At 48.9% G+C, this 9,668-nt stretch overlaps 1 protein-coding gene across 2 annotated transcripts in view; it reads left to right on the plus strand.

Annotated features, from left to right (window-relative positions):
* fam234b (family with sequence similarity 234 member B) overlaps positions 1 to 2,911 on the plus strand; it is a 60,745-nt gene extending 57,834 nt beyond the window's left edge. For both annotated transcript variants that reach the window (XM_060849600.1, XM_060849602.1), the window contains one exon: positions 80 to 2,911. The gene's annotated coding sequence lies outside the window, so the exon portion shown is untranslated. The remainder of the gene's footprint in view (positions 1 to 79) is intronic.
* The last annotated feature ends 6,757 nt before the right edge of the window (positions 2,912 to 9,668 follow it).

Consider the following 9,668-nt stretch of genomic DNA (forward strand, 5'->3'; position numbering starts at 1 on the left):
CTGTTCCTTCCCTTTTGTGAATTTTCTCTGTGGTGAAGAGGCGCGGTCACTCATGGATTGTTTTGTTGTCTCTGTGCAGTCACTGCAGACACCGACCATGATGTGACGCAAGGAACAGAAGCTCATTTACTGCTTTCTGCGGGAACGCCACATCCCAATCACGGTGCTCCCTGCCAGCAGTGTCCCTGTATCCTCCTACCCGCCCTTCACTATCCTCACTTGATCTGGAAAATGACTTGAAAATGATCTCCAAGGCAACAATCCTCGCCAGGGCTTTCCCCACTAGTTACTGGCTCAATCAGAACAAATATTTGAGAACAATCCAGTTCCTTCGGTTTGCCACAACCATCTGGCAGTTCATCCCCCAGTGTGTAGTTGGCAGCGTTCGGCCGTCTCCATGTGAGGAGTCACGTCTGTCTGTTATCCACCAGGATCCAGCTTTAAATGAGCTCTCTCCTAGATGTCGGAATGCGCAATTTGTTCCCACAGAGTCCTCTTTAAAGCACACATGTTTACAAGTGTTGCCTGTAGTATTTGCACTTTAGATTAGCGCAATCTTGTGTCTTATTGTAGCTACAATCTAAACTTATTTATCATTAGAGTTTATTATAGTCTTCGCTGAACCAGTCAAAAAGCTTGAATGTGAACTTAAAAGATTTGTAAATGATTTATTTGTATATAGGAGCTGGAGTAGGCCTAGATTGTAAATAGATATATCCTAAAATGGTTTCTATGTGATTTAAACAAAATTAATATATAAGATACCTGAATTTACGGTGTTTAATTTGGCATCAACCTGGACCCCTTCTTGAGAAACCAGGACAGCGTGACCTTTGACTTATGGAGTCAACTGTGGGGCCACCTCAGGGTTCAGAGGACACCAGGGCACAGTCATCTCCCGATTCTGATGCCGGTTTGCTTCTGTAATTCATGCTGGTTGTTTCTGTATCTCCTCAACAGATCTTTAATTCTTCATTGTGGTTATTTCAGACTATGGGTCAATTACAGGAGGGGTCACTCTTTTACCATCAACAGGGTATCTGACACAGACATGCGGGTCAGAATGTACAGTCAGCCTCCCATCTCTCTCTCTCTTGCGCTCTCTCTCTCTTTTTTTTTGCTCTGTCCCTGCCTCTCTGTCTCTCTCTCTCTGTCTGTCTGTTTGCCTCTCTCTCTTTTTTCTCTGTTTCTCTCACTCTCTCATCTCGCACATACACACACAGCTATGCATGTAACATGGGATTGATTTGGTGGTGCACTCTCCCTCCCAGAGGCAGTTCGGAAATTAATATATTTTTACAACAGAGTGTTCATGGGCAGGTGCTTGTTCTGTCATACCCTAAGCCTGTTCTCTAAGTAACCCATCAGTCCCTGTCTTTCTTCATATACATTTTCCATGCCCATTCTTCTGAAAACATTGGAGCCCACGCTGAGATTATTTCAGTCCAGTCTGTGACTGTTCCTGCCCAAAACACGAAATTGGAGAGCCAGCAGACCATTCGGCCAATCGAATCTGTTCCATTGTTCGATATGGCTGAACTTGGGCTTCACTTTCACTCCCCCTGCTGTTCCCCTCATCCTTCAGTTCCCAAATTGAGACCAAAGTTTTTCAATCCCAAACTTTAAACATATTCAACAATGGAGCATCAACAATCTACTAGGATCGAGAATTATAAAAGGTTCACAGTCTTTGAGTGTCATCATTTCTCCTCTCTCTCCTAAATGCTCAGACCTTTATTCCAAGACTGTGCCTCTTCATTCCCAATGCCTCGATGAGGGAGGACACTCTGTGTGCCTACCTTCCCTCAGCCCTCTGCAGTGTCAGCTATGGCTCTCATTCTGCTCAACTCCAGAGAATATGGATCCACCATCCCATCGCGGGCAATTTCCTCATCCCAGGGACCAATTTAGTGAACTGACACTCTACCACATTCAATGTAACTGTGTTCTTTTGTAAATGTGGAAGCCAGAACTGCCCACAGTATCCTCTCCACATAAAAGCCAGGATGCTGTAGGCCTCCCTCATTTCTTGCTGTGACTGTATGTGATCCTTGTCCAATCACACCCAAGTCCCTTTGATTACTCGCACTATACACTCAAACCCCAGGTTACAAATGGATCCTGTTCTGGGGTCTGTGCGGGCGTTGGTTTGAATGGTGCTCTCCCAGTGGCTCGTGGTGGTCTCGCAGCCTGGTGTGGCCTCAGCATGGACTTCCAGTCTCGAGGTGATTTCAGAGCGGCCTCCGGGGCTCGAGGTGAAGCCCAGTATGGTCCAAGTCAGGGCCCAGCGCGGGGTTGGGTTTATTTTGCCTACGATCTGAAATGCTGAGCTTTTCCTTTTTTTAATCTAAGAACTGAAGAATCTGTACCGAGGTACCTGGTGGTGCGATGAGTGGTGACTTGTAAATGTTTCACTGTACTCATGTGAGTATAGGTGACAATAAAGTTAATTCGGTTCAGTTCAAGTTGGGGAATAACATAAAGCAGCCATTTGTAATGTTGGGTCTTTAAAATTACACTCCTGTATGGGATCACGTTTGTGAGCACAAGAGTTCATAAACCGGGGACCCCTTGCTGTTTGCTAAATTCTCCAGTCTGTGCAGCAACAATGTGATAAAGGCAACGTATGAAGATGCTGGAGACACTCTGTAGTTCTGACAGCATCAGAGAGAGAAACAGAGTTAAAGTTTGGAGTCTGAGTGTTGTACCAGGTGGGAATGGTGGAGAGGGGGCTGTCCTTCTAATCAGCGGTATATGGGGAAATGCACTCTGCATGTGAACTCGAAATGTCTGCACTTTTGATCATTTATCAGCAAGAATGGTCTGTAAATTCAGAATTCCAGCTGCTGTCTCCATATTTCCATGTGCTATGCTTGATCTAAAGGTATCAGGTACAGAAGTAAAATGCCATTCACTGCTGTGTCGTCTCCTGGTTTTTTATTATTAACAGTTTTGAAACTTTCATTTGTTGTGGTTAAACGGGGTTTTATCTACGACTTTGTGGTGGTCAGTAATGTTGTGTTTATAAAACTTTGGTTAGGCTACACATTGAGGATTGCATTTAATTCTGGTCGCCACATTACAGGAAGGATTAGATTAGATTACTTACAGTGTGGAAACAGGCCCTTTGGCCCAACCAGTCCACACCGACCCGCTGAAGCTCAACCCACCCCTACCCCTACATTTACCCCTTACCTAACACTACGGGCAACTTAGCATGGCCAATTCACCTGACCTGCACATCTTTGGACAGTGGGAGGAAACCGGAGCACCCAGAGGAAACCCACGCAGACACGGGGAGAATGTGCAAACTCCAGACAGTCAGTTGCCTGAGGTGGGAATTGAACCCGGGTCTCTGGCGCTGTGAGGTAGTAGTGCTGACCACTGAGCCACCGTACTGTTTGCAGTGGATATTGGTGGCAGCCTCTCTCCAGGAATGGAAACAGACGTCGGGGGGGAAGGGGGAATCCGAGCTGGACCGGAGGGAGGCTGAAAATTGGAAGCAATCATTCTAATTCCAGTTGAGATGAGGACGCAGCAGCGGTGATGTCATTAATGTACTGGAGAAAGGATTGTGCGGAATAGGACTGGAACATGGAATGCTCAAGGAAGCCCTGGTCTTCACTGAAAATACCAGCAACAGTCAGTTCAGAAGAAGGGTCACTGGACCCGAAGCGTTACCTCTGCTTTCTCTCCACAGACCTGCTGGGTTTGTGCGGCAATGTCTATTTTTGTTTCAGATTTCCATAATCAGCAGGTCTTTTCACTTCGGCAAAGAACACCAAGCGATGTCACATCTCTTCCAGGTAGGCCCATTCTGCTCCTCTTGCCAACAGGATTTCTGTCCTAATCTTTCTTTTTTCTTCATCATCATTACTTTTGTTTTCACCCCTGGTGTTTGACAAAACTCTCTGCCCCTGGCTCGGGCTCACCCCGTGCGGATTCTGACTGAAGTTTCATCCTTCGTGTTTTGAATCCACCCAGGATCGCCGATGTACAGTGTTCCTCAGACAGCTGTTCTAACCACACGCTGTGATCCACACTCACTGCCATATGCATATTCTCCACCTCTCTCTCGCTCTCTCCATCAACATCGCCTCACGCTGGCTCAGAGCTGCACTGCCTCAGCTCCTGTTATCAATTTTCTCTTCCTTTCAGGCATTGAGGAATGCAAGCTGCAACAACTCAGAAATACTAACTCACCCCCCCCCCACTGAAACCTTCCTCCCCACCCCTTTCCCCTGACTCTACCCTTCTCCCAAACCATCTCCTGTCAGTTATCTACTATCCCCGACTGACTTTCTGCTCTCCGATGCTGAATGTTCTGCACTCAGCAAAGGTCTCCATTTTATTCCTCTGTATCCCCACCTTGATGCATTTTGGGCAGGATATGTCCATCACCTTCACCCCCGCACCCCTTCCTTTGGACAGGAGTCCTCTCCCCATTCCACAGACCCCTTCACCCCCACCCCAGCAGTCTCCCTCTATCTGGACCCCCTCCATTTACGTGCACCTGACCTAATCAATGAAACGGTTGACGTAGCATTGGTCACCTCAATTTCTCTGCTCCCCCTCACTCATTCCAGTCTATCTCTCCATGAACTGACTTCACCCTTTGCTCTCAGATCCACTGACTAGGATGGCGATGTGGTCGTCTGGCGTACTGATCTCTCCCATCGCAGAGGCTGAGCGCCAGCTCTCCCATACCTACCTCCCTCTGGACTATGACCTCACACCAGGATATTGTGTGTCCAGCAGTCATTCCATCCAGCGATCTCCCCCCACCACTGTCTCCAAGCTCATGATCTCCCAGTCCTTCTCAGCTCACTTCTACCTCCTTCCCAGAACCCAAAAACAGGGCTGCCCGGGCAGACCCATTGTTTCTGCCCCACGCAACTCATCCCTTCCTTCCTCAACATGATTTTTTATTCCCTTGTCCATCCCTTCCTCCTGACATCCGCGATTTCTCTGACACCTTATGTCCCCGTCAGAATTTCAGTTTGAGGGCACCAGCGGCCTTCCCTTTACCATTGCCATGCAATCTCTTGTTACGTCCATCCCCCCATCAGGACGGTCTCAGGGCTCTCTGTTCTTCCTGGGAGAAAGGCCTGAACCATTCCCATCCACCACCACCCTTCCTCTCATTGGCCAAACCCGTCCTCATCCCAAACAACTTCTCCTTTAACTCCTCTCACTTTCTTCAGGTCAAAGGGTACATGCATGAGCCCCAATATCTCTTCATGGAGTATGTGGAACGTTCCTTGTTCCCGTCCCAATTCCGGCCCCCACCCGCACCGTTTTCTCCAGTGACATCCTCAGTGCTGCTTCCCTCTCTCCTCCAGAACTGGCAAAGTTCAGCAATTTCGCTTCCAATTCCCACCCTGCCCTCACCTTCACTTGGCCCATCTCTGACCCCTTCCTTCACTTCCTCGCCATCTCTGTTTCCATTGCTGGAGATTGGCTGGCCACTGATACAAGTCCACCGGCTCCCACAGTTACCTTAAATATACATCCTCACATCCTGCAAGGACTCCATCCCATTCTCCCAGTTTCTGTGTCTCTGTCACATCTATCGAGGCCACTTCCACTGGGTGGGGGCGGCAGAGTCTCAGAAATATCCACCTTTGTTCTTCAACCAAAGATTCCTCAGCACTGTGGTTCATTGGGTCCTTACCTATCTCCCAAACTTCTACCCTCACCCCCTTCTCTTCCCACCCACAACACCAACAGGATCGACTGGGACATTCCAGATGAAGCAGCCATTTTACCTGCACTTGACTCAATCTACTCCACTGTATTTGCTGTTCACAATGTGGTCTCCTCGACACTGGAGAAATCAAAATGCCGTCCACGTGACTGCTTTGCAGAACACCTCACCTCTGCCCTCAAAAAGGACCCTGAGCTTCCTGTTGCCTGCCACTTCATCCACCCTGTTCCCTGGCCAACGTCTCTGTCTCAGTCTTGCTGCAATGAGCTTGGCACAAGCTGGAAGAACCGCATCACACTTTCCACTTGGGAAGTCTACAGCCTCCAGGACTCAATATTGAGTTCAACAATTTTAGGGTCTGATCATCTTCTCCCATGTCTACTAACGGTCTCCAGTAGCGACTTTCCTTTCTCCCAGGTTCACCATCATCCATTCCTTCATCTGCCCAACCGCTGTTTTCTGTCTTTCTCTCTGGGCTGCACCTCCTCCCCTCATTGACTCCCTTCCCCTTCCCCTTCCCAATCTTCAGTAGGTATGTCACCTCGAACAGCACTGAAACACGGATTCTGTTTTCTTTCCACCAAGGCTGCCAGACCAGATGACTTTAACCAGAAATTTCTTCGCAGTTCAAGCTGAGACATTCTAGTGCCACATGTGGTGAAAGGGTGTAATTACAGCGTGACATGTTTACATGGGCAGCAACCGAGGAGCAGGAGAGTCGATGTTTCAGGCATAAGCCCTTCATCAGGAATGAGATGGGGGGGGGGGGGGTGGTAAAGGGGGCATGAGAGATAAATAGGAGGGTACTGGGAAGATAGTTGGGAAGGCAATAGGTAGATGCAAGTGGCGGGAGCGGGGGTTGATAGTGATAGGAAACAGGATGCCAACTCGCAGATTGTTTCAGGGAACATCTCTGGGACACACACACCCAACAACCCCACTGCCCTGTGGCCAATCACTTCAACTCCCCATATTTACCCCTCATAGTTTTAAAAACCTCTATAAGGTCACCCCTCAGCCTCCGACGCTCCAGGATAACAGCCCCAGCCTGTTCAGCCTCTCCCTGTAGCTCAGATCCTCCAACCCTGGCAACATCCTTGTAAATCCTTTCTGAACCCTTTCAAGTTTCACAACATCTTTCTGATAGGAAGGAGACCAGAATTGCACGCAATATTCCAACAGTGGCCTAACCAATGTCCTGTACAGCTGCAACATGACCTCCCAACCCCTGTACTCAATACTCTGACCAATAAAGGAAAGCATACCAAACGCCTTCCTCACTATCCTATCTACCTGCGACTCCACTTTCAAGGAGCTATGAACCTGCACTCCAAGGTCTCTTTGTTCAGCAACACCCCCGAGGACTTTACCATTAAGTGTATAAATCCTGCCTTGATTTGCTTTTCCAAAATGCAATGCCTCACATTTATCTAAATTAAACTCCTTGACCCATTAGCCTATCTGATCAAGATCCCGTTGTATGAGGTAACCTTCTTCGCTGGCCACTGCACCTCCAATTTTGGTGTCACCTACAAACTCACTAACCAAACCTCCTATGCTCACATCCAACTCATTTCATACAAATGACAAAACGTAGAGGACCCAGCACCGATCCTTGTGGCACTCCACTGGTCACAGGCCTCCAGTCTGAAAAACAACCCTCCACCACCTCCCTCTGTCAATATATTACAGTAAATACTCATCCCTCCCTTCTCAGTCAGCTCAAATTTCCCTCAGCTCAGTCCCATCCATCTATCCTGTACCATGTGATCAGCTTTTCCCTCTCGGTAGCAGTTGACTCATCGGTTGTTTCCTGTAGAACAGAAAGACCACTTGCCCAGTATAGCCATGCTCACTGTTTGAAAGAACAGTTATGCAAGTGTTTGTTTTCCCCCTTAATCCTGTTAATTCCTCATTCCGGATCAATGGCACTAGTCCCTGTGTCCTTTCACTGTCCTATCCGCCCCTCTTTAGTTTCGGATAGACCCACCATGGTGTGGCATCTGTTTACATATTAGCTGTTCCACTCAGGGACAAGTTATAGAGTCATAGAGATGTACAGCACGGAAACAGACCCTTCGGTCCAACCCGTCTATGCTGATCAGATATCCCAACCTGCCAGCACCCAGCCCATATCCCTCCAAACCCTTCCTATTCCTTGGGCAGCACGGTGGCACAGTGGTTAGCACTGCTGCCTCACAGCACCAGGACCCAGGGTCAATTCCCGCCTCAGGCGACTGTCTGTGTGGAGTTTGCACATTCTCCCCGTGTTTGCGTGGGTTTCCTCCGGGTGCTCCGGTTTTCTTCCACAGTCCAAAGATGTGCAGGTTAGGTGAATTGGTCATAGTGTTACGTGGATTAGTCAGGGGTAAATGTAGGGGAATGGGTCTGGGTAAGTTGCTCTTCGGAGGGTCAGTGTGGACTTGTTGGGCCGAAGGGCCTGTTTCCATACTGTAGAGAATCTAATCTATTCATATACCCATTTAGATTAGATTACTTACAGTGTGGAAACAGGCCCTTCAGCCCAACAAGTCCACACCGACCCGCCGAAGCGCAACCCACCCATACCCCTACATTTACCCCTTACCTAACACTACAGGCAATTTAGCATGGCCAATTCACCTAACCTGCACATCTTTGTGGGAGGAAACCGGAGCACCCGGAGGAAACCCACACAGACACGGGGAGAATGTGCAAACTCCACACAGAGAGTCGCCTGAGGTGGGAATTGAACCCGGGTCTCTGGCGCTGTGAGGCAGCAGTGCTAATCACTGCGCCACCGTGCCGCCCAATTGTACCAGCCTCCACCACTTCCCCTGGCAGCTCACTCCATACACGTACCATCCTCTGAGTGAAAAAGTAGGTCTCTTTTATATCTTTCCCCTCTTACCCTAAACCTGTGCCCTCTAATTCTGGACTCCCCCATCCTAGGGAAAAGTCTTTGTCTATTTATCCAATCCATGCCCCTCATGTTTCTATAAATCTCTATCACGTCACCCCTCAGCCTCCGACGCTCCAGGGATAACAGCCCCAGCCTGTTCAGCCTCTCCCTATAGCTCCAACCCTGACGACATCAGTTGGGCTCCTTTTGTGAGGCTATCACAAACCCCAGTGATTGAATTCAGTTTGATCTGTCACGTAGCCATCCTGAGCTCTCATTCGTCATTTTGAGCTTGGAGGAGAACGGCCCACCTTGTTCCTGCTTCCTCTCTGTCACTGGGCAGCTGTGAGAAAGTCCTTTGATGGGACAGGGGGTGAGCTGGGAGGAGCGAGCTTGCTGGTGGCTTGTATTTCCAGGTGACAACGGGCTGTTTGACTCAAACTGCCCTCTGTGTTCCTGAGTGGGCTCGCTGGGGACCCGGCCCCAGAATAAAATCGTCAGCGTTTTCCAACAGCCAGTCCCTCACTAACCTCAGAGGAGCCACAAGCAGAGGGCTGTGGAGGTCGAATCATTGAGTGTCTTTAAGATGGAGATAGGTAGCTTCTTGATTTGTAAAGGGATGAAGGGTTACAGGGAGAAGGCAGGAGAATGGAGTTGAGAAACGTCAGCCATGATCGAACGATGGAACAGACTCAATGGGCCTAATGGCCTAATTCTGCTCCTACGTCTCAACACAGCACCACAGAATTCAAATAACTTCTGTGTTCCCTCTCTGAATCTTTCACCCCTTGGTTTGCCAATTTAGATTAGATTAGATTACTTACAGTGTGGGAACAGGCCCTTCGGCCCAACAAGTCCACACCGACCCGCCGAAGCACAACCCACCCATACCCCTACATTTACCCCTTACCTAACACTACGGGCAATTTAGCATGGCCAATTCACCTGACCCGCACATCTTTGTGACTGTGGGAGGAAACCGGAGCACCCGGAGGAAACCCACGCAGACACGGGGAGAATGTGCAAACTCCACACAGTCAGTCGCCTGAGTCAGGAATTGAACCCAGGTCTCTGGCGCTG

This window comes from Hemiscyllium ocellatum, chromosome 33, assembly GCF_020745735.1.
Source record: "Hemiscyllium ocellatum isolate sHemOce1 chromosome 33, sHemOce1.pat.X.cur, whole genome shotgun sequence".
Taxonomy (NCBI): domain Eukaryota; kingdom Metazoa; phylum Chordata; class Chondrichthyes; order Orectolobiformes; family Hemiscylliidae; genus Hemiscyllium; species Hemiscyllium ocellatum.